This window comes from Haematobia irritans, chromosome 1 (genome assembly GCF_050003625.1).
Source record: "Haematobia irritans isolate KBUSLIRL chromosome 1, ASM5000362v1, whole genome shotgun sequence".
NCBI lineage: Eukaryota > Metazoa > Arthropoda > Insecta > Diptera > Muscidae > Haematobia > Haematobia irritans.
In genome coordinates, this window is record NC_134397.1 from 46,104,219 (window position 1) to 46,130,710 (window position 26,492).

Below are 26,492 nucleotides of genomic sequence, written 5' to 3' on the forward strand. Positions count from 1 at the left end.
CGTTTTTGGCTCAACGGTACGTAAATAAGCAGAATTGTCAATTTTTGAATTGGAATAGCATTGCAAAAGCTACCAATGAATCCTGGAAAAGTCATAGTTTGGTGCGGTTTATGGTACTGGTGAGCGCTACCGTTAAAACTCATGTTTATACAGACAAGCCTGGTTCAATTGGAGCATTGGCAGGATTCATTAAAGCCTTTATTGGTGGGATACCGGCCGAAATGTTTCAAAGTCCAAAACCGGACTAAGCGAATTGGCCATTTGCGGCCCTGTTGCAGTCAACATTCAAAAATCCACCTTTTTCGACTGCGATCACCATCACCAAATCCGAGAATATTGAATCATCCCATACATTTCTGACATCCCTACTAGTGATGATTGCTTACCATGAGGGCGACTATGTGGGGTTGATGATGTCGATGATGATCACCATCATAATCTCCATGGCTATGACGCTGATAATGAGAGGGGCTTTTTTTTCCTATGGACTCTCGCACATGGGTATATTGAACTGAAATAACAGCACATATACGTTTTGCCTTCTGTTCTGTCAGTTTTCGTTTTTATTTTGTGAAAATTCAAATAAACAAACAATAAAGAAAGAGCATCTAAACAGCAGCTATGGTAAAATCCTCCGAAATCCAATTGATTTGGTACTAAACACTCTGAGATCATTTGTCCGCTAGGTCTCGTACATCCCAGTTGATTTTCATAGTTCACGCCACATTGTGTTGTGTTACGACAATGCTCTAGAATCGCTTGAAAAACGCGTTCGTTTGTATCCGCATAAAATTCTCTAGCTCAGCCATTGTGGCACTTCAATTATTTTTAATTTAATTCGACCAAGAAGAAAAAAAAAGAGATGCTACATAAGTCACCTCATTTATTTTGATTTATTTAAAAACGTGGCTACTGTTCGAAATTCAAAATAGCTGACAAAAAATAAGTAACGAACCAAACGAATGAATGGTCGCTTCGGGGTTCAATTTTGTGAATTGTGTTGATTTTTATTTTGAAAGTGACCGCAATAAAAGTAAAAAAACGCAAAAGCGACGCGACATATCTTCTACCTATCATCAAACAGGCAAAGTGGCCTCAATCAAAGGTGCATAAAATTGTTGATTGTGATCATTATTAGCAACAGCATCGCCATAATCATCGGCATTATTAGCTAGTGAACAAATTTTTGCTAGACTATAGGCATCTACATTTGTGTCTCTACCTATTTCACTTCCCCTCACCCAGTGGCCTCATCTTCACTAGGGAATATGGCAAATATTTGTGATTTACAAAACTCGTGTATTTCGTATTCTTTGTGTTCTTTGCCTTTTGTCCAATAAAATAAACAAATAAATTTATTTAACACTTATTCTGGAATTTTTATGATTTCGTTTCTGTTAAAAAAATGCTTGATATTTTAAATAACTTTGAGAAAATACAATTTCTTGAAAAATTTGTGGCAATAATGAAGTAATTATTTGTTTTCACATTATAAAAAATCAAATTTCGTTAAAAAAAAAATTAAAATACTTTCACACGCTCGGTGAAAAATTTTAAACACCTTGTCTAGCCAGTCTGGAATTACGCATTGAATATTGCAGGTAATAAGAATGTATTTTTTAAGGAAATATATTATAAATTGATTTATATTTCAATATTTACTTTGACAAAGAGAAAATAGATGCAATGAAAGAAGCATACCGGAAAAGAAAAACAAACAAAATATCTTTAAAAAGTTTTATTACCAAAAAATGTTTGCTTATACAATTTTTTACTGGAATAAAAAAATGTTTATTTCAAAATTATAGTCTATGCAGTAAATATGACACATTTAACCAATATTTTTCCAATTAAAATTTTATTTGAATTTTCCTTAAAGTAAAGAAAATATTTTTGATTTAAAGAAATAGTCTTTAAATTAACTGATATATTAAATATTAAGACTAAATACAGAAACGCTTCAAATTTAAACAAAGACTTACTATTAGGATTTTTGATTTTTATTTTAATTAATAACATATTTTTTTAAAATTTTTACTCAAAGTTTTTAAATTTTTCAAACTGTCATTTATTTTTACATCACACACTTTTGCGTCTCTTTCCAAAAAGAAAAAAATGAACATGTATGGATGTACATAAAAAAGAATGAACTCCCAAAATGTTTGCTGGGAATTTCTGTAATTGAAAATTTATTGGATAAATTAATTTCGTGATTGAAGGCTTAAGTTATTTTTTCTCTGCACCTATTGTTTGTAAGAAAGAGAGCGACTAAAATGGTTCGTTTTCTTTAAATGAAGTGCCTTTTGATTTATTTAAAAACGACTAAAATGGTCGTTTTCTTTAAATGAAGTGCCTTTTGATTTATTTAAAAACGACTAAAATGGTTCGTTTTCTTTAAATGAAGTGACTTTGAATATGCTTATACACAATCTGATATATAAATAGAATAACATGGATGTATGCATTGCTTGTGCATTGCTGCCTATATCGATATATGAGTGTTGATGATGGTAATAAGAGCTGCATGGCCAAGTGAATATGGGTATCGTGGCAGCCCGATATTTCAGGCTCACTTAGACAATTCAGACCATTGGATGGTGAGATTTTTTTTTTTAATTTATAAAATTTGCCATGTGAAGTTGAAAATATATGGAGGAAAATGCTTTTATCTTTTTTTGCGAACGATATTCCTTTGGCCACGATTTCATTTTCGAGGAACGTAATGTTAGACAGAAGAAGTTTTGAATGTTGGTAATTTTTCTTTAAAATAAAACACAAAAGACTAGGTACATGGAAAACAATGTCACTAAAATATTTCCACTTAAAAGTTGAAAACGGAATCAATTAAAAAATTAACTGCTACACTTAAATTGTTAATGAAAATAAAATATTAATTTAGTTACAACAAGTATATACGGCCGTAAGTTCGCCCGGCCGAAGCTTTTGTACCATCCACCATGGATTGCGTAGAAACTTCTACTAAAAACTGTCATCCACAATCGAATTAATTGGGTTGCGGTAACACTTGCCGATGGCAAGGTATATTAATACTTCTTAACATCGTCTTCTAAATTGTAAGTTAGTCCATACGTGGTATATATTAAACTAACAAAAGACCAACTGAATACGTTCATAATTCAGTTTGACAAAATTTTCTATAGACACAAATTTTGACAAAATTTTCTATAGAAATTAAATTTTGAGAAAATTTTCTATAGAAATTAAATTTTGACAAAATTTTCTATAGAAATACAAATTTTACAAAATTTCTATAGAAAAAAATGTTGACAAAATTTTCTATAGAAATAAAATTTTCACAAAATTTTCTATCGAAATAAAATTTAACAAAATTTTCTATACAACTAAAACATTGGCAACATTTTCTACAGAAATAAAATTTTGACGAAATTTTCTATAGAAATAAAATAATATAGAAATAAAATTTTGACAACATTTTCTATAAAAATAAAATTTTGAGAACATTTTCTATAAAAATAATAATAATAAATAATAATTTTCACAAAATTTTCTATAGAAATAAAATTTAACAACATTTTCTATACAACTAAAACTTTGACAACATTTTCTATAGAAATAGAAGTTTGACAACATTTTCTATAGAAATAAAATTTTGACAACATTTTCTATAGAAATAAAATTTTGAGAAAATTTTCTATAGATATAAAATTTTGACAAAATTTTCTATACAACTAAAACTTTGACAACACTTTCTATAGAAATAAAATTTTTACAAAATTTTTCTATAGAAATAAAATTTTGACATAATTTTCTATAGAAATACAATTTGACAAAGTTTTCTATAGAAATAAAATTTTGACAAAATTTTCTATAGAAATAAAATTTTTACAAAATTTTTCTATAGAAATAAAATTTTGACATAATTTTCTATAGAAATACAATTTTGACAAAGTTTTCTATAGAAATAAAATTTTCACAAAATTTTCTATAGAAATAAAATTTAACAAAATTTTCTATAGAAATAAAATTTTGAAAAAATTTTCTATAGAAATAAAAGTTTGACAAAATTTTCTATAGAAATAAAATAATATAGAAAAAAATTTTGACAAAATTTTCTATAGAAATAAAATTTGACAACATTTTCTATAAAAATAAAATTTTGACAAAATTTTCTATAGAAATAAAATTTTGACAACATTTTCTATAAAAATAAAATTTTGACAAAATTTTCTATAGAAATATAATTTTGACAAAATTTTCTATAAAAATAACATTTTGGTAATTTTTTTTGGCGATATGGACCAATTTTTGTGTGATTGGCGATCGGCTATGTATAACTATAGACCGATATGGACCAAGTTTTGCATGGCTGTTAGCGGCCATATACTAGCGCAATGTACCAAATTTCAACCGAATGGGATGAATTTTGCTCCTACAAGAGGTTTCGGAGGTCAAATCTGGGGATGAATCCATATGAGGGCTATATATAATTATGGACCGATATGGACCAATTTTTGCATGGTTGTTAGAGACCATATACTAACATCACGTACCACATTTCAAACGGAGCAGGTGAATTTTGCTTCTCCAAGAAGCTCCGGAGGTCATATCTGGGGATCGGTTTATATGGTGGCTATATATAATTATAGACCGATGTGGACCAATTTTTGCGTGGTAGTTAGAGACCATATACTAACACTACTTGTCATTGAGCTTAACATGGAATCGGGCAGCACTCAGTGATAAGAGAGAAGTTCACCACTGTGGTATCACAATGGACTGAATAGTCTAAGTGAGCCTGATACATCGGGCTGTTGGAGACTCAATCGACTTTGCACAATTTAATTTATTATATTCACATAATAGGCATTGATTTTCTGTTTTTAGTAATTGTGGAAAATATTTTTCCATTCCCAAAAAAGGTCATATATATTCTTGTATACGTCGATGACATTTTGACAGTCTCAAAAGGTAAACTTGCCATCCGAAATTTTGAGAAACATTTCGATATAAGTAACCTTGGAGACGTCAAACATTACTTAGGTCTCGAAATTTTCAAAGACAAGAACCTAAATTTTTGCATTCGTCAACGAAAATACATTTCTGATATGTTGAAAGAATATGAAATGGAAATGCAAAAGAATCTAAATTTCCGTTGGATCCTGGCTACGGAAAATCGGAGTCTAATCTCCTTATAGACAATACAAAATACCAAAAGTTGATTGGATCACTTTTATACCTGGTTGTAAACTCGAGGCCTAATATCGCCACGAGTGTTTCTATACTTGCTAGAAAAGTGAGTTGTCCTACTCAGGAAGATTGGGTAGAATTGAAATGTGTTCTCAAATATCTGAAGGAAACAATTAATCACTTCCTAAGGCTAAGCAACAACAACTCTGAGCGTGATACATTGATCGGATATGCTGACGCAAATTGGGCTGAAGACAAGATCGATAGGAAATCCAATTCCGGATACGTGTTTCAACTCAATGGCGGATCAATAAGCTGGGCTTGCAGAAAACAAACTTGTGTTTCACTGTCCCCTACGGAAGCCGAGTTTATTTCCCTTTCCGAAGCTTGTAAAGAAGCAATCTGGCTAAGACGTCTGTTGAATGACATGGAATTCAGTCAAACATCACCAACTGTCATTTATGTGGATAACCAAAGTTGCTTGAGACTTATTAAAGAAGAAAAACTCAGCAATAGAACGAAACATATTGACACTAAAATCCACTTTGTAAAGGACCACGTCACAAAGAAAAATGTTGAATGCCTTTACTGCCCAACGGATTCGATGTTGGCCGATATAATGACGAAACCTCTACATACACCACAGTTTGTGAAATTTCGAAAATCAATTGGTGTTCAACTCGATTGAGGGAGGGTGTTGGAGACTCAATCGACTTTGCATAATTCACTTTACAATTTAATTTATTATATTGACATAATATGCATTGATTTTCTGTTTTAGTATATTGTCAATTGTAGAAAATATTTTTCCATTCCCAAAAAAATTTCGTGTTGTTAAATTCGAGTGTGTTCTTAATACTTCAAGTCCACACATAGAAGATTTTCCAATACGGGCTGCCACATAACCTAACCTAACCTAACACCACGTACCAAATTTCAAACGGATCGGATGAAATTTGCTTCTCTAAGGGGCTCCGGAGGTCATATCTGGGGATCGGTTTATATGGGGGCTATATATAATTATGAACCGATGTGGACCAATTTTTGCATAGTTGTTAGAAACCGTATACTAACACCAAGTACCAAATTTCAACCAAGAGGCCCCGCAAGCCAAATCTAGGGGTCGGTTTATATGGGGGCTATACTTAAAAGTGGACCGATATGGCCCATTTGCAATACCATCCGACCAATTAATATTTTATTTAAATGGAAAAATATAGCAAATTAAAATTATAATTAAAATATTTTGTCCGGAAATAATTATTTTTATACTGGTTCAATGGCTTATTAAATTTGTACTTAAATCTAGAAAAATTTAACTATAACTATTCAACAAAAAAGTAAATTTGTCGCAGAAGCGATGAAATTAACATGGGCTTGTCATAGGACGGATGTCGACCATTTCAACAGTCGTTGAACTAAATAGGCATCACTTCTGTAGGTGTTATCGAATTCAGTGTTTTGGGTGTGCAATAAAAAATTCTGTGATATTTTGATAAATAATTAATTTTTAAATTATTTTATGAAATTATAACACTTGACTTCAAATATTTTCAAAATTTCACAATTTTTCTAGAATGGATTTAGCATTTTTATCCAGAAAATTTAAATAATTTGTACCATTTTATTGATCCTTACTCTGTTTTTAACCTATTAAAACAAAAGTTGTCAGTGGTTGATATTATCATTTTCATGATTGAAGCAATTTCAATTAAAAATTAATTGGAACAATTAATTTAATTATTTAATCAGGAAATCAGAAAAACAAAATATGCGGATAACAAAAATAAAAATCTTTCTGGATTAAAAGTAACAGGATTTTGGATTAGCCATTTTCTCCCAAATAAAAATCCGAAAAGCCAAAAATCGAATTTCTTGAAAATATAACAAACATGGGAGGCCCTACATAGCGAACGGAAAATTTTATAGATTTGTATACAATGAGGATCCTTAAATCAGTTTATTTATGATTCTAAAATAAAAGAATTGGTACGGTATAGTAATGAATATATAACCTGAAAGGAAAGTTTACATTTATGAGCAACGAAATTTTAAATAGACCATATTTGTATACTACAAATTTAACTTTAAAAGCAAATGAAGAAGATTAGGAAGAATCGCTTACCATAAATTGGAGATTATTTTTTCTTCAGGAAAATATTCTATAAAAAAGAGTATTTTCCACAATTTCAAAGGTATCGTTTCGGAGTAAAGATTATTTTTTCAATTTCATGAGATTTATAGATGGTAAGGCCACCCCAAATCATTTTACATATGTGCTTTTCTTGTATTGAAAATGATATGAATGAATACATTTTTTTCAAATCAACCCTCATAGGTATACAATTTTACATTTTCTTGTTTATATTATTTATTTAAAAAAATGTATTTATCTATATAAAAATACATCTTAATATTTACAAAATTGTCTCCTAAGTTGGCAAATTTGTTTCTCATGTTTAAATAATCCTCGATTATTGCTTTTATTTCATCGTTGTCATATAAATTAATTTATACGTCAGACATCGAATATTCTCTAATATATAAAACACAAAAAAAAACTTTTTTATTTTTGTGTGCCAATTTTCTTTGATGGGGGGCACTGTTTTTCAGCTATATGCGAGCCCACTTGGCATAATCCCACATCATTTATCACGTGAGGGGAGGCCAATCAAAACGGCGAAATGAGATCGTCTAATGAAATGCCAAAAACAACAACAACTACAACCAAATAATAACAATAAAAATTAAACAAAATAAAAACGGATTTGACGTCATTTCAATTTATTATAGAATAAATTCAAATCTATTTAAGAGTGTTGACAATTTGTTCCTGATCTATTCGTAAATTCATTGTTGATGCTGTTTTATGACTGAATTACCACCCTACCCTATAGAAAGAAAGGAGATAAAATATTTCATTATGTTTGTTCTCGATTTGTTTGACTTTTCAAAAATAAAACAATACGTATATACGACCTTAAGTTCGGACGGGCTTAATTTTAAAAACACTGAAAAAATATTGTAGTAAGATCAAAGTTTTCATGTCCTTAAAATACGATAGCGAATTTTGCTTAGTACACAATTTTTTTTTTTCTGATGCAATCACGAAATTAATTGGTCCAATTAAGTTTTTAATTGAAGCGTCTTCAATTACAGAAATGATAGTATCAATTAAAACAATAATGGAAGGTTAATTAAAAAATTGATACTATTAATTTTCGCGATTGATTTTTGTTTCAATTAAAAAATTTGTTGAATCAATAAAATGTTTAATTGAATATTTTTTAAAAATCAATTAAAATTTTAATTGGAAAAATTTTCGAGAAATTTTTTTATGTGAATAGATGACGCATTTCTCTAATATAAAGTTTTTTCTTGTCCAAAAGTCGATACACTTTTCATTGAAGTCGTTTTCTCCTTACACAGAAAAATATATTTTTTGTCTTCAATCATAATTGATCCAATTAATTCAAATGTCTTCCATCACAGAAATGATAGTAACATATCTATCACCAAAGCCAATTTAATAATTAATTGTTCCAATTTATTGTTGTGATTGAGTTTTATTTAAATTAAAACATTTGTTGAACCAATTAAATATTTAATTGAATATTTTTTTAAATTCAATTAAAATTTTAATTGGACAAATTTTGATGGTATTTCTTTCTGTGTATAGTTAAATGATTCGACTTGAAAATGGGTACCTTAACATGAAATTCCGTTTGACTAAAGTCAACTTTGTTTTAATAATTCTGAAAAATCCTTCAAAATGAAATCGTCTTTAAATTTGTTGACTTTTTGTATCTTCACGACAAAGCAAAAAAGCGCTCAAAAGTCGAATCTGAATCTGGAAATTTAAGTTGACGGTAATACGACTTTAAGGACTTTAATAGCACATGAAAAAAATTTAAAAAAAAACAAAAAACAATAAATTAAAATTTGTTTCCTATAATCAAGTAAGCAAAACTCAAATTTAAAGAGAATTATGTCTAAGAATTATCCTTACTTCAATTCTCCGCTTCTTTGGCGAAAATCCAAAATCTTTGGAACTTTGGAAAATGATTTTTTCAATGTACCACCCAGCATGAACCAAATAAAATAATTTTCTTTGCAGACTCTTAGAACCATTTTTGTTTGAGTTTTAGAATAAACTTTAAAAGCTCATCTAATTTTGAATCTAAATTTTTATCCCATGAGCACGACAAAAAAAATTGGGAAATTTTATTTCTAGTTTCGGACAATTTGGACGATCACAACGCCTTCTATCCACTTAACAAGTTAAGTGGGGGAGACAATGTATAATAAACAAGTAAGTAAAATAGAAAGTCGGGCGGGCCGACTATATCATACCCTAAACCACCCTTACTGAATTAGTAATCATAAGCAAATGTGGGGTAACATTGATATAGGTCTGGGAGATAAACTGCGGTTGCATACTTAAGAAAATTAAGGGGTACGTGTTTATGGGTGCTTTGTCACAATCTGACTATAGCTCATAGTCAGTGTTGCCAGGGAAAATGTTCGGTTTACCCTACAAGGACAAAAAAAGTTCCCTACTTTTCCATACAAATGTCCCTGCAATATTTTTCATTAAATTTAAACAAATTTTACAAAACAAAATGGTTCTAAGTACTTTATTATCTTAAAACATTAAAATGCAACGTATATAACCTAGAACATAAATTTGTATTACCACCACGGTTGCCACCGTTGGTAGAATTCTACCAAAAATTGTATTTTTTTTTTGTTATATCCCTATAGAAATAAACTTTTGGAAAAAGTTTCTATAAACAATTTTTTTTGAGAAATTTTTCTATAGTAATAAAATTTTGAAAATAAATTCTTTAGAAATAAAATGTTGAGAAAAAATTCCATCTCCAAATTTTGTTAAATTGTTAAAAATCAAGACTTGACGGCTTATAATTTCCTCCTCTAGAGTCAATCAAAATGTAAAAATTATTACAAATTGTGTTGAGTGAAAATAACCCTACATTGTGGCCCTACGTCCCTTCAAGACGCTAAATATTAGAAAAAACCTGCATATAGGGAAATTCCCCTACTTCTAGCAACACTGGCAGTAGTTGATATTGCACCTACGGAGTTAGTAAATATGCCACTAATATTGAGCCCATTATTATAAAAGAGAAAATCGCTCAATTAGTGTGGGTAATAAATCCAAATTTGTAAAAGTCGAGCAATATTCTTATGTAAGAGCTACAAGTATGTATAAATACGATCGGCTAGTACATCAAAATTTGATATTTGAGTTAATAAATAAAAGTATTATGGCCAAATTTGAGAAAATGGAGCATTGCATATATATGGAAGCTATATCTAAATCTGAACCAATTTGCATAATATTTTGCGGGTTTGATTAATACCACAAAAAGTTACCTTGTGCAAAATTTGAGTAAGATCAGTTAAGAAATGAGGCCTCTATAGTCAAATATAAGGTTATTAGTGGTAAATTTTTCAAAATCGGGCTATACATATATGGGAGCTATATCTACATCTGAACCGATTTCGATAAAATTTTGCACATACCGTTAGTACTATAGAGGACTGGATCTAGCCAGCTTTGAGTAAGATCGGATAATAAATAAGGGTTCTATGGCCAAATTTGGGAAAATCGGGGTATAAATATATATGGGAGCTATATCTCAATCTGAACCGATTTCGATGATTTTTTGCACATATATTTAGTGCTATAGAAGATTACGTTTAGCCAACTTTGAGTAGGATCGGTTGATAAATAAGGGTTTTATGACCTAATTTGGAAAAATCGGGCGATACATATATATGGGAGCTATACCTAACTCTTAACCGATTTCGATGAAATTTTGCAGACTTAAAGGGTGATGGAGAAGATTATTTTGTGCTAAATTTTACGACGATCGGTTGGTAAAAAAAGTGCAACGTGACCCCATTTGTCGAAATCGGGCGATACATATATATGGGAGCTATATCTAAATTTGATCCGATTTCTTCCAAATTCATAAAACTCCCTGTACCAAATTTCATCAAAATTGGTTAATAATTGCGACCGGAATCCTGTGATCAACAAATACATGGACAGACGGACGAACGGACAAAAAAGAAAGAGTCCACATATAGGCTATTATTTATTTCACAGTTCTTATGAATATGTCCAAATCAGTTTCTAAACATTTTTCCCGTATCATTCATCCTGAAGGGTATACAAAATTCTACTTGAATCGTATAATAATTTTTGTTGATTGTTATTGTTTTTTTTTTACTATAGACTCAGTTATGTTAGATGAGCTTTTTCCCAATGACGTCAAAAGTGCTTAGATTATTTTCATTTTATTTCATTTGATGGGATTTCTTTAAAAACGCGTATATACGAGTGTAGCTGAATTTTTTTTTTTTAATTTTTGTTACACTTTCTTACAAATAATGAAGCTACAATTCAGAATCATTTCACAGGGTTTCGTTGTTTGCTTGCATCTCAAGTGCTAAAGTGCGGCCACATGGATCACCCAAAGAAAAAAAATTCTTTCCTCCGGAACGAATATTTATACAAAGGAAATTCGCCTTTATAATATTTTATTGGGGTGATATTGCAACAGTTGTCTCTAATTTTTTTTGTTATTTTCTATTGAAGAAACATTTGTAGTGTCAAAAGAAAACTTCGCTTGTCTAAAATTTCGTTCCTCAGAAATGAAAACTTTTCTTTCAGAGGTTCTAAGATACGTACGTTTCCCGGCTTCAGCTATTTCATAAATAAAATAGTCATTTTGCGTGTGGTGTGTTTTAAAGTTTTTCTCATTCATTACTCAAATGTTTTTGTTGATTTTTATAATTGTAAACACGCATTTTCTTAAGATGAAATAAAAAAACAAAAAATTCTTTCTAATAAAATGTGCATAACATGCGAATTAAATTGAAGAATAACTTTTAATTGCTAACAGTGGGTTCAAGGGGATTGCTCTCTCAAAAGTGAATTAATTTTCAGTTCAATTTTACAATTCATCCAATTCTGTACAAGCTGAGTTTTCTTTTCTGAGGAACAAAATTTATACAAAATTGATAAGTTCACATCACGATTTGTTCTTAACTCTTTGACAATATCGATAAGAATTAAAATAACACCAAACTTACCCTTAGAAAAGGCTGTATAACGAGTTCTTTGTTTTTGAGGAGGGAATACGGAATTTGTCATTTCGTTTGTAAAGCATTGAAATATAGGTTTTCGATTATATACGAGGGTTGCCCTTTCTATTTCGGGATTAGAGAATAAAAATAAAAATTATTAATTGAAAATCGGTTTATATAGAGGAGTCCATAAATACTTATGAACCGATGTGGTACACTGAGAAAAATATTAATGTGATATGTAAAATTATAAAATATTAATGGCAAATTTCTATAGAATAATGAAATTTTAATTAAAATAAAGTTTATAAACTTTGCTTCAAATTTTTATACCCTCCACCATAGGATGGGGGGTATATTAACTTTGTCATTCCGTTTGTAACACATCGAAATATTGCTCTAAGACCCCATAAAGTATATATATTCTGGTTCGTGGTGAAATTCTGAGTCGATCTAAGCATATCCGTCCGTCCGTCCGTCTATTGAAATCACGCTAACTTCCGAACGAAACAAGCTATCGACTTGAAACTTTGCACAAGTAGTTGTTATTGATGTAGGTCGGATGGTATTGCAAATGGGCCATATCGGTCCACTTTTACGTATAGCCCCCATATAAACGGACCCCCAAATTTGGCTTGCGAATCCTCTAAAAGAAGCAAATTTGGTACATGGTGTTAGTATATGGTCCCTAATAACCATGCAAAAATTGGTCCACATCGGTCCATAATTATATATAGCCCCCATATAAACCGATCCCCCGATTTGGCTTGCGGAGCCTCTAAGAGAAGCAAATTTCATCCGATCTGTCTGAAATTTGGTACATGGTGTTAATAGATGGTATCTAATGACCATGCAAAAATTGGTCCACTTCGGTCCATAATTATATATAGCCCCCATATAAACCGATCACCAGATTTGACCTCCGGATCCTCTTGGAAGACCAAAATTCATCTGAGTCAGTTTAAATTTGGTACGTGGTGTTAATATATGGCCACAAACACCCATGCAAAAATTGGTCGAAATCGGTCCATAATTATATATAGGCCCTATATAAACCGATCCCCAGATTTGACCTCCGGAGCCTCTTGGAAGAGCAAAATTCGTCCGATTCGGTTGAAATTTGGTACCTGAAGGAATTGGTTCATATCAGTCCATAATTATATATAGCCCCCATATAAACCGATCCCCAGATTTGACCTCCGGTGCCTTTTGGAGAAGCAAAATTCATCCGATCTGGTTGAAATTTGGTACGTGGTGGTAGTATATGATATTTAACAACTATGCCAAAAGTGGTTCATATCAGTCCATAATCATATATAGCCCCCATATAAACCGATCACGAGATTTGGTTTTGGAGCCTCTTGTATTAAAGTTTGTTTGAAATTAAGAAAACATTTCTTTTTTATGAAAAGAGAATGAAAATTTGATAAATAAAATCTGTATCGTAATTTTAATTTTATTTATCCTAGATATATTTAAAGCCAGATAGGTCGCTAAAAATTACTTTATTTTAAAGAAGCCGCATCTTTGGCTTGGAATCAATACCAAAAAAAGGGAAGGTCTAAATCTTTGGATTTGAGCTCCAGAAGTCAAATATAGTTATGAACCGATAGGCACCAATTTTTGCTTGATTATTAGAAAGCGTATACTGACAGAAGAAATTTGCTCAGCAAGGAGACTCAAGAAGCAAAATCTAGGGATGGGTTTTCGGACCGAAATTAAATATCAAATGTTAGGTGGACTGCTTTGCTCCTGCAGAAGTCAATTCTGGAGTCGGTTTATATACCCTACGGGAAATTGGTGCCAATTGCCACTAACGGACCTATCACAGGACTGGTACCGGTGATCCAGTTTGTCGCAGTTTTTTAATAGTCATAATTTAATGATTTCCATACTCGTTTGATATAAAAATCTTATTGGATCTACAACTTTATTGAAGTAGAATTACCAGAATAACGCACACCCAGAAAAAAAGATGCTCTAATGCCAGCTGAACTTTATTTTAGTTCACGATTTTAGTTAAATTTTGCACAATATGAGTAAATGTTCCATATTTGAATAATTTTTTGTTAACTTTAATGACGTGAACTAAAAATAAGAAAAAAATTGTATACAAATATAGTGCACAATTTTACTACAAAATAAAATAGCTCATATTTTCCTAAAATGGCAGAAGTTTGCTTAAATTGAGTTCATAAGTCTCTAAAATGAGTAAATTTTACTAAAATTGTACCAGTCTTGAACTTCGTACAGCGCTAAAGACATTTTAACAATTTTTAAATCCAATTTTTTCTTTCAACACATGAAATTTTCTTAAACAACAGAAAAAAATTAATTATTTTTAAAAAAATTTCTTCAGTTTGACAAAAAGTATTAACATATTTATAACATGTTGTAATTATAAAACTATTTTAGTTAAAATTTTCTAAAATAAACCCACCTATTTTCTTCCACGGTGGGTTCACTTTTTTTTGGGTGTATTGTTCAATATATTTCAAAAGTTTTTCATTTCTGGTTGCGATTCGGATAACCAACCTGAAAAAGATTCCTAAGAGTATGTCAGAGACTGGTTCATGAGGACCTGTCTATGGAGTGCTACTACTTAAATGTCCCAGGACGTGTTCTAAGGATCGAGTCCAAGACGTGTTCTAAAGTGTAATTTTACCCCGTCAATGACAAATCCATGTTAAAGTGACCGGTCCCTCCCATACGTTTTGACCAGAACTAGAACTGGTTCATGCACACCAGGACCTAGTCCTGTGGTTGATCCATTTCCCATAGGCTAAGGTCTGGTTAAATAACAGGTTGGCTGATAAGTCTCCGGTCTAACAAAGAAAAACACATTTTTATACCCACCACCATAGAATGGTGACGGGGGTATAATTAGTTTGTCATTCCGTTTGTAACACATCGAAATATCGATTTCCGACTATATAAAGTATATATTGTTGATCAGGGAGAAATTCTAAGACGATATAACGATGTCCGTCTGTCTGTTGTAATCACGCTACAGTCTTCAATAATGAAGCAATCGTGCTGAAATTTTGCACAAACTCGTCTTTTGTCTGCAGGCAGGTCAAGTTCGAAGATGGGCTATATCGGTCCAGGTTTTGATATAGTCCCCATATAAACCGACCTCCCGATTTAGGGTCTTGGGCTTATAGAAATCGTAGTTTTTATCCAATTTGCCTGAAATTCTAAATCTAGAGGTATTTTATGACCATAAAGAGGTGTGCCAAAAATGATGAGTATCGGTCCATGTTTTGGTATAGCCCCCATATAGACCGATCTCCGGATTTTACTTCTTGGGCTTATAGAAACCGCAGTTTTTATCCAATTTACCTGAAATTTGAAATCTAGAGGTATTGTAGAACCACAAATACGTGTGCCAAAAATTGGGAGTATCGGTCCATATTTTGGTATAGCCCCCATATAGACCGATCTCCCGATTTTACTTCTTGGGCTTATAGAAACCGCAGTTTTTATTCAATTTACCTGAAATTGGAAATCTAGAGGTATTTTATGACCATAAAGAGGTGTGCTGAAAATGGTGAGTATCGGTCCGTATTTTGGTATAGCCCCCATATAAACCAATTTCTCGATTTTACTTCTTGGGCTTCTAGAATCCGAAGTTTTTATCCTATTTGCCTGAAATTGGAAATCTAGAGGTATTTTCGGGTCATAAAGATGTGTGCCGAAAACGGTGAGTATCAGTCCATATTTTAGTATAGCCCCCATAAGAACGATCTCCCGATTTAACTTCTTGGGTTTCTAGAAACCGTAGCTTTTATCTGATTTGCCTGAAATTGTAAATTTTCTGGTATTTTAGACTCACAAAAACGTGTATAGGATTAAGTTTTTATTGGTCCATTTGGTAATGCCTCCATATAGACCGATTTCACTTCTTGAGGATGTAGAAGGCGCACTGATCATGAAAATTGCTTGAAACTCAATGTAAAATTTCCAGATTTTACTTCTACAGATTTAAGACTTCAAATCAAGACGTTATTTTATAATTTTCTTGCATACTTACAAGAGATGTTAATGATTCCTCTAAAACTCAAACAAAAATGGTTCTTATAAATCCAGAATCTGATATAGTCCTCATAGGTGAAATCTTTAAATTTATCGTCGGGAAGTGTCCTTAAGTCCTCAAGCCCTTCTGAAATTTCACAGGAACCCCTAATATTTGGTTCATGGTGGTGGGTATTTAAGATTCGGCCCGGCCGAACTTAATGCTGTATATACTTGTTTTGTCAAAATTCGTTTTTATTATTCAACATAGTTCCCTTCAAGAGCGATACAACGATTATAACGACCTTCCAATTTTTTAATACCATTTTGATAGTACTCCTTCGGTTTTGCCATAAAATAGGCCTCAGTTTCGGCGATCACCTCTTCATTGCAGCCAACTTTTTTCCCTGCGAGCATCCTTTTGAGGTCTGAGAACAAGAAAAAGTCGCTGGGGACCAGATCTGGAGAATACGGTGGGTGGGGAAGCAATTCGAAGCCCAATTCATGAATTTTTGCCATCGTTCTCAATGACTTGTGGCACGGTGCGTTGTCTTGGTGGAACAACACTTTTTTCTTCTTCATACGGGGCCGTTTTGCCGTGATTTCGACCTTCAAACGCTCTGATGGAGCCATGTTTCATCCATTGTCACATATCGACGGAAAAACTCGGGTGTATTACGAGTTAACAGCAGCAAACACCGCTCAGAATCATCAACACGTTGTTTTTTTTTTTTGTCAAATGTGAGCTCGCGCGGCACCTATTTTGCACAGAATTTCCGCATATCCAAATATTGATGGATGATATGACCAACACGTTCCTTTGATATCTCTAAGGCCTCTGCTATCTCGATCAACTTCATTTTACGGTCATTCAAAATCATTTTGTAGATTTTTTTGATGTTTTCGTCGGTAACCACCTCTTTCGGGCGTCCACTGCAATCCTCCGTGCTCATTTCACCACGTTTGAATTTTGCATACCAATCAATTATTGTTGATTTCCCTGGGGCAGAGTCCGGAAACTCATTATCAAGCCAAGTTTTTTCTTCCGCCGTATTTTTTCCCTTTTTTCACAATAACAAAATTTGCTTCACAAAAGACGCTCTAACTCACAAACTAATTGACAGAAGTCAAATTTTGACACGAATCATTTGAAGGTTGGTACTATATAAAAACAAGTATATACGGCCGTAAGTTCGGCCAGGCCGAAGCTTATGTACCCTCCATCATGGATTGCGTAGAAACTCCTTCTATAAACTGCCATCCACAATCGAATTACTTAAGTTGCGGTAACGCTTGCCGATGGCAAGGTATCTTAAAACCTCCTAACACCATCTTCTAAATTGTATGTAAGTCCATACGTGGTATATATTAAATCAAAAAAGATCGATCCAATACGTATATAATTCAGTTTGACAAAGTAGATATAAAATTTTGACAAAATTTTCTACAGAAATAAAATTTTAACAAAATTTTCTATAGAAATAAAAATTTTGACAAAATTTTCTATGGAAAGAAAATGTTGACAAACATTTCTACAGAACTAAAATTTTAACAAAATTTTCTATAGAAATAAACTTTTGACAAAATATTCTATAGAAATAAAATCTTGGTAGATTATTTTTGGCTCGAGTGGCAACCATGATTATGAACCGAATAAAATTTGAACAAAATTTTCTATAGAAATAAAATTTTGACAAAATTTTCTTTAGAAATAAAATTTTGACAATGATGAAAATTTTATGATGAACCGAATAAAATGTTAACAAAATTTTCTCTAGAAATAAAATTTTGACAAAATTTTCTATAGAAATAAAATTTTTGACAAAATTTTCTATACAAATAAAATTTTGGTAGATTATTTTTGGCTCTAGTGGCAACCATTTTGGTATGGTTGTTAGCGACCATATACTAACACCACGTTCCTAATTTGAATCGGATCGGATGAATTTTGCTCCTCCAAGAGGCTCCGGAGGTCAAATCTGGAGAACGTTTTATATGGGGGCAATATATAATTATGGACCGATATGGACCAATTCTGGCACGGTTGTTAAAGATCATATACTAACACCATGTTCCAAATTACAACCGGATTGGATGAAATTTGCTTCTCTTGGAGACTTCGCAAGCCAAATCTGGGGATCGGTTTATATGGGGGCTATATATAATTATGAACCGATGTGGACCAATTTTTGCATGGTTGTTAGAGACCATATACCAATATCATGTACCAAATTTCAGGCGGATCGGATGAAATTTGCTTCTTTTTGAGGCTTCGCAAGCCAAATCTGGAGATCGGTTTATATGGGGTCTATATATAATTATGGACCGATGTGGACCAATTTTTGCATGGTTGTTAGAGACCATATACCAACATCATGTATCAAATTTCAGCCGGATCGGATGAAATTTACCTCCCTTTTAGGCTCCGCATGCCAAATCTGGGGATCGGTTTATATGGGGGCTATATATAATTATGGACCGATGTGGACCAATTTTTGCATGATTGTTAGAGACCATATACCGACACCATGTACCAAATTTCAGCCGGATCGGATGAAATATGCTTCTCTTAGAGGCTCCACAAGCCAAATCTGGGGATCGGTTTATATGGGGGCTATATATAATTAAGGACCGATATGGACCAATTTTTGCATGGTTGTTAGAGACCATATACCAACATCATGTACCAAATTTCAGCCGGATCGGATGAAATTTACCTCCCTTTTAGGCTCCGCAAGCCAAATCTGGAGATCGGTTTATATGGGGGCTATATATAATTATGGACCGATGTGGACCAATTTTTGCATGATTGTTAGAGACCATATACCAACACCATATACCAAATTTCAGCCGGATCGGATGAAATATGCTTCTGTTAGAGGCTCCACAAACCAAATCTGAGGGTCCCTTTATATGGGGGCTATACGTAAAAGTGGACCGATATGTCCCATTTTCAATACCATCCGACCTACATCGATAACAACTACTTGTGCCAAGTTTCAGGTCGATAGCTTGTTTCGTTCGGAAGTTAGCGTGATTTCAACAGACGGACGGACGGACGGACGGACGGACGGACATGCTTAGATCGACTCAGAATTTCACCACGACCCAGAATATATATACTTTATGGGGTCTTAGAGCAATATTTCGATGAGTTACAAACGGAATGACAAAGTTAATATACCCCCATCCTATGATGGAGGGTATAATAATATGCATTTAATACTAGCTACGCCATCTATGTGTCAGACCGGAGACTTATCAGCCAACCTGTTAAGGATGGACCATTATGAGAAAAATTTTGCATGGTTTTTAGAGAGCATCGCATACCCATTTCATTCAGATGGGATGACCTCTGCTCCTCCAGGAGATTCCAAAAGTTAAATCTGGGGATCGCTCTATATGGCAGCTATATATCTATATATATATTTGTCAACCGATATGAACTAAGTAGACATATAATGACACCGCGTACAAAATTTCGGAATTAATTTGCATCTTTATATGCGGGCAAAACCATCCGACCTACATCAATATGTTTCAAGCCGATAGCTTGGATCATTCCGAAGTTGATATCAATATACGGATATGCAATTAATTACAAATTTTAATTAATTTATATAAATATTATTAAATTGTTCAAGTCGAATATTTCAACAAACACTTCTATTTAAGCGAGAAATTTTAATAGATTTTTTTATCGAATGTACTGTTCCACTAGAATTAAGGTCAATTCTTTGCAATTCCTATAGTTATTCTTAAAGAGAACAATTGCTTCTGGCCTCCTTATCTACGAATGCTCGCTCATTTATTTGGTGTCCAACAATATAATCATCATTGACGTTGATGAGATCCAAACATCGCACATTCGCCTTTACTGGCAAAAATGTTTATTTTATAAGAAATTCTATTCGGTTAATAAAGACAAAATGTAAACTCTTTCTTGGCAATTGATCTGATACAAATTGAAAGTGAGTGAATTGAGTGGCATTGCGTCTGAGATGAGAGATGGGAATCGTAAGTTTTTTATTTCTTTAAATTTCTTTGTTTGGCATAACATAATTTTCTGTGTGACGGGTGCTAAGGGTAAATGCTTTTAATCGATTTGGGGAGAACTTTCCAATTCAAGTGCGTCGCCATCGTCATCATCGTTATTAATTGATATCTCGTTTCTCCATCGAAGGTTGAGTGAAGAGGCCCGGTTGAGTATGGACTTATGCAGAGGTCAAACAAACAAATGTGTAAATGATTTGTTAAACAATAAACAAATAAGAAAATAGTAAAAATAATCATTCATGTACGTCAATAATTGGAAATGTGAATGAAATTTTTAAAAATAGATTGATTGAAACTTTAAACAATTTACCATATGTTGATAGTTTGCAACATCTCAATCTTACTGAATAAATCTATTGCATAATATATATAAGAATAAAATTTATGTGACTGCCTATTATGAAGGTCTCACACAGATAATTTGACCATTAGGTGTTCAATGTTTCCCAGCAACTTTAACACATTATCATTAGAAAAAGTTTTGGGGAATGACGATTTTGGAAAAGCTTCAATCATTACATGTCTTCGAAGAAAGTCTATCGTGTTATTGTTTTTGTATTCACAATACTGAAAACTTGGACATATGAAAATTACAACTTTTTGATGGCATATACTCCATCAGTTGTACTATATGGCTTATGACGAGTTCAGAGAAACTCACCGAGGAGGAACAAACAAAAGCGTGCCAAGGTGGCATGCTATCTTCCTCCTTTTCAATTTCCATGTGGCTTCGAAGAGTAAAAATAATCCACTTCCACCAATTACATATCAATTAAATGAAGTTTGTTTCTCACTCACATCTAGTCGTGGGGGTAGCGAGTTTGAAGGCTAGGCCAGTTGTAACAATGTATCAATGTTTTTCTATTTAATATCAGCTGATACATCTAAGCTAATTCATGGCTTGTTATGCGTAATGACTTCATCTTTCCAACACACCCATAGTAATTTTATTCCAGGTATCTTTACCAGCCCATATATCTATGTTTTTGTTCCTGCATTCAAGCTGGGCCAATTCCCGAATCAGTTTAGGCCCGCTATGATTGGCTCTATATTTGTATTATAAAAGTGGACCAGCGACATAGTTAGTGTCCTCATCCTCCTCCAAACATTTCCTAAATACACCGTATCCGATGCTCCTATCGGCACAGAAGTTGTCCCAATTCTAGAAGATAAGACCATATCAATGAGCTTAACATAGAATCGGGCAGCAATCGATGACCGGGATCACAATGGACTGAACAGTCTCGGTGAGCCTAAAATATCTGGCTGCCACAATACCTTACCTGACCTGTTCTGGGTCATAATTTCCACGGCCCTTCTGCTTGTTACCCTACTCCTATTCAGTATTTTTTCAGAGTTTTCCTTGTTAGGTTAACACCATAAACTTTTCTTCAATCTTTGACTTTATGTGTCTCCAACTCGGTCCGCGTAGTCTCCATGCGCTTTGAGTTCTTCGCGCACCATCTGGTATTGTCACGCATTTCGTTACCACCAGCATTTTTTCTTGCTGAACTGTGGTCGGGCAATCGACATAGGTTCTCGTTGTCTGGAATCTCGTATTTCTCCAGTCTCGTCTTCTGACTATCTTCGATCGTTCCCTGTGGTTTATATCCACAGGGAACTTAAAACTGTTGTTTTCTATCCCCAATTTTTCGGCGACACATTTCAAGTCTTACACCGAAGTGTTGAAGATGGCGAGAGTATACCAACTAACAAGAATCCTAAGATGCTTGGTGTGACGTACGATTGCCACTTCGTTTTTAGTAAGCATGCGAAAGAGGTCACCAAGAATGTTGATGACAGAAGCAAGACCCGGGAGGCGTTGGCGTGCAGCAAAAAAAAGATGCTGACCCTGGCGACATAATAGTTAATAGGACTTCCGACTAAGCTTTCCCCATCTGGACTCCGACCGTCTGAGGAAATGAGGAAATCTGCACTTTAAAGAGAATCGCGATAACCTGTGAATAAAAGGCCCCTGAGGAGCATGTCGAGCACGAGTCGCCAGTCAGACACACGATCACCTTATTAAGTGACGATGCATAGAGCACTCTATAATCTCTAATTAGGGGGCATCCCATCATGGTTGATTTTTAGTAAGGTATTAAACTCTATTGATCGTCTGAACAGCGCGCCGCAGCGTCAACAACGATGAAGGGATACTGTATTGATCCCAAAGCCACCAAATGAGCCTAAATATCTAAAATGTGGTATTATCGAGATACTGGATCACACATAAACTCTGCAGGAAGCAATGCTGACTTATATCACAATATCCCAGTCTGGTATTTCCATGTACTTGAACACCTGTCCCTTCCTCCTAAACCCAAAAATGAATGTCCGAAATTCCTTTTATTTGCCTCTCATCAAGATACTGGGTTACAAAAGTATCGATTATGCCTTCGGACTTAACTCATAATGTGCACAATATATGGGATATGTTCGACACGAGCACTGTCGTCCGGAATAACTGATAGTCCGTAAAGCGCATGAGAGGGGATATTTCACAACTGAAAAACTTTTTATTGTTCGGTCGAAACTGGGGTTGAACTCACGACCCTACGTATTCAATGCGCATATGCTAACCATTGCACCACGGTGGCATCCTACCCATGCTGTTTATGCTTTATGAGTTATATACAACATTTAAGGTGCATATTTGTATACCCTAAACCACATAGTGGTCAGGGTATAATAAGTTTGATCTGCCAAAAAATGTGCCTACCAGAAATATTGATTTTAGACCCCATAAAATATATACCGATCGACTCAGAATCACCTCCTGAGTCGATCTAGCGCTTGGTGTCCGTCCGTCCATCTGTCCATGTATTTGTTTTTCACAAAATTCCGGTCGCAATTATTAACCGATTTTGATGAAATTTGGTACAAGGAGTTTTTTGGGCACAAGGACGAACGCTATTGAATTTGAAAGAAATCGGATCAAATTTAGATACAGCTCCCATATATATGTATCGCCCGATTTCGAACAAATGAGGTCACGTTGCGCTTTTTTTCAAACGGATCGTCACCAAATTTGGCAAAAGGTAATACTTTTCATCGCCCTTCAAGTCTGCAAAATTTCATCCAAATCGGTTCAGATGTATATATAGCTCTCATATATATGTATCGCCCGATTTTCCCAAATTTGGCCACAAAACCTTTACTTATCAACCGATCTTACTCAAAGCTGGCTAAATGTAATCTTCTATAGCACTAACTATATGTGCAAAAAATCATTCAAATCGGTTCAGATTTAGCTATAGCTCCCATATATATATATGTACCGCCCGATTCTTCTAAATTTGGCCAGAGAACCCTTATTTATTAACCGATCTTACTCAAAGCTGGCTAGATCCAGTCCTCTATAGTACTAACGGTATATGCAAAATTTCATCGAAATCGATTCAGATGTAGATATAGCTCCCATATATGTATCGCCCGATTTTGAAAAATGCGCCCCTAATAACCTTATGTTTGACCATACAGGCCTCATTTCTTAACTGATCTTACTCAAATTTTATACAAGGTAACAGTCTATGGTATTAATCAAACCCGCAAAATATTATGCAAATTGGTTCAGATTTAGATATAGCTTCCATATATATGCATCGCTCTATTTTCCCAATTTGGCCATAGTACTCTTATTTATTAACCAATGTTACTCAAATTTCAAATTTTGTTGTACTAGCCGATCGTATTTATACGTACTTATAGTTCTTACATAAGAATATTGCTCGATTTTTACAAATTTGGATTTATTACCCACACTAATTGAAAGATTTGTTCTTTTTTAATAATGGGCTCAATACTAGTGGCATACTAACTCCGTAGGTGCAATATCAACACAGCCAGTGTTGCTAGAAGTAGGGGAAATTCTCTATATGTAGGGTTTTTCTAATACTTAGCGTCACTCAACAGAATTTGTAATAATTTTTACATTTTGGTGGCTCTAGAGGAGGAAATTAGTAGCCGGCAAGGCTTGATCTTTAACAATGTGTGGTAACAATAGTTACTACTCGTGCCAAAAAAAATCTAACAAAATTTCAAGATTACCACAAATCTACCAAACAAATATTTCTATAGAAATTTTTGTCAAAACTTTATTCCTGTAGAAAATTTTGTCAACATTTTATTTCTATAGAAAATTTTGTCAAAATTGTATTTCTATAGAATTATTTCTCAAATTTTATTTCTATAGAATTTATAGTAAAAATTTTATTTTTATAGAGATTTAACAAAAAAGATTACTATTTTTGGTAGAATTCTACCAACTGTGGCAACCGTGGTGGTAATACAAATTTATATTCTAAGTTATTTACGTTGCATAGTCATGTTTTAAGATAATAAAGTACTTAGAACCATTTTTGTTTTGTAAAATTTTTTAAATTTAACGAAAAATATTGTAGGGAAAATTGTATAGGAAAGTAGGGAACTTTTTTGTCCTTGTAGGGTAAACCGAACATTTTCCCTGGCAACATTGACTATGAGGTATAGTCAATCAGATTGAGACAAAGCACCCATAAACATGTACTCCTTAATTTTCTTAAATATGTAACTGCGGTTTATTTCCCAGACCTATATCAATGTTATCACACAAATGTTTATGATTACTAATTCAGTAAGGGTGGTTTAGGGTATGATATAGTCGGCCCCACCCGACTTTCTACTTTACTTACTTGTTAGGCATGGAAAAGTCTTGCAAATTGTAGCATACATAATTAATTTTTTTTTAATTTAGATTAATTTTACATAATATATTTTACTATTTTAAGAAGAAGAATTACGACTTCTATAGATGGTTGTATGTATATATAGATTTTTTTTTCCAATTTAAAAATTCTTACAAAAAATCATCCAAAATTCACTATTCCTTCTAACATTGCCGCAATCTTCCAGTATATACGCAATCAAGCATTTTGTATAATTTCAAATCTGTTATTTTTGGACATGCAACCAGCAACAAACGAATGCTATTTTGTTTATTCTTTCCTAAAAGGGGTTCCAAATGTAATGTAAGTGACATTTATGAAAAATGACAATCGTCTGACATTTGCCACAAGTGAATACGATTTTCAAAATCCCCTTCGTTAAATATCCACAAAATCCATGTGTAATTCAAGCTAAAAAATAAAACACACTTCATATTAAAGGCACCATGGCAAACAGATATACAAATTAATACAAAAAGAAATGAAAAAAACATAAACAAATCCAAATAAAAATAGAATAGAAGGAGAATAAAGTACGGATAGCACTCAAAGAACACGGATGTTAACATATGGGAAGAAAGTTTAGATGCCACATATATTTTCGACTGATTGACTATTGAAATTTTTTAAGAATCAAGTCAAATTGTAATTAATTCTGATGTTGATCAAAATTAGGGAGTGTAAGGTAAATCTTTTTATGCTCAAGTGTTGAATTTTTGATAATCGTAAAGGCTGGTTTTTTTAAATTTAAAAAAAATAGAAAACTCAATCAAAATAATATCTATAATCATAACAAAATTTTTGGATGTTTGTATTTCATTTATAATAATATTTTATATTCTTCAAGATATTTACCATCGTCTTTCTCTCTGCAATAATTTTGGCTTAATTCATTTGGAAACACTTGCCTCATCTTTCGTATATTTCCATTCATCGAGGTCTATCTGTAGATGCAGAATATGAATTCAAAATGCGATTCAAAAATCGATTCTACAGTAGCAGCATCTACTAAACTAATAATACGAGGACTCATTTAAATATGAACAACTAAAATACCCAGGCTGGCTTTTTACATGCAGTAGGTGTACTGCGGGTAATTTAAACTGACTATTCGTTTTAGGGCCTTGTTCAGGGACTTATCAAAAATGACTGCAAAATGAAAATTTTCGAACTATTAAAATCACGTGATACTCATAAATGTCACCTAATTTCACATTAGTGAAAATAGTAATCACTGGAAAGATGAAAACGATTTTATATCTAAATTTGTTTTCTAAATTTCCAATTTTAAACCGGCTTGTTTGAAATTCGCTCTTCCAAAAGACTCGGTAAATCACATCCAGGGATTGGTTTATATGGGGCCATGTATAATTAGAAACCGATATGGACCAGTTTCTGCATGGTTGTTAGAGGGAGTATAGAAAAGTC

At 33.0% G+C, this 26,492-nt stretch overlaps 1 protein-coding gene across 2 annotated transcripts in view; it reads left to right on the forward strand.

The window, feature by feature from the left end:
- The first annotated feature begins 622 nt into the window (after positions 1-622).
- Positions 623-26,492, forward strand: part of htl (heartless) — an 88,002-nt gene continuing 62,132 nt past the window's right edge. Inside the window, exon 1 of one of the 2 annotated variants that reach the window (XM_075290176.1) lies at positions 623-1,601. The gene's annotated coding sequence lies outside the window, so the exon portion shown is untranslated. The remainder of the gene's footprint in view (positions 1,602-26,492) is intronic. The other variant, XM_075290178.1, reaches the window with a different exon arrangement.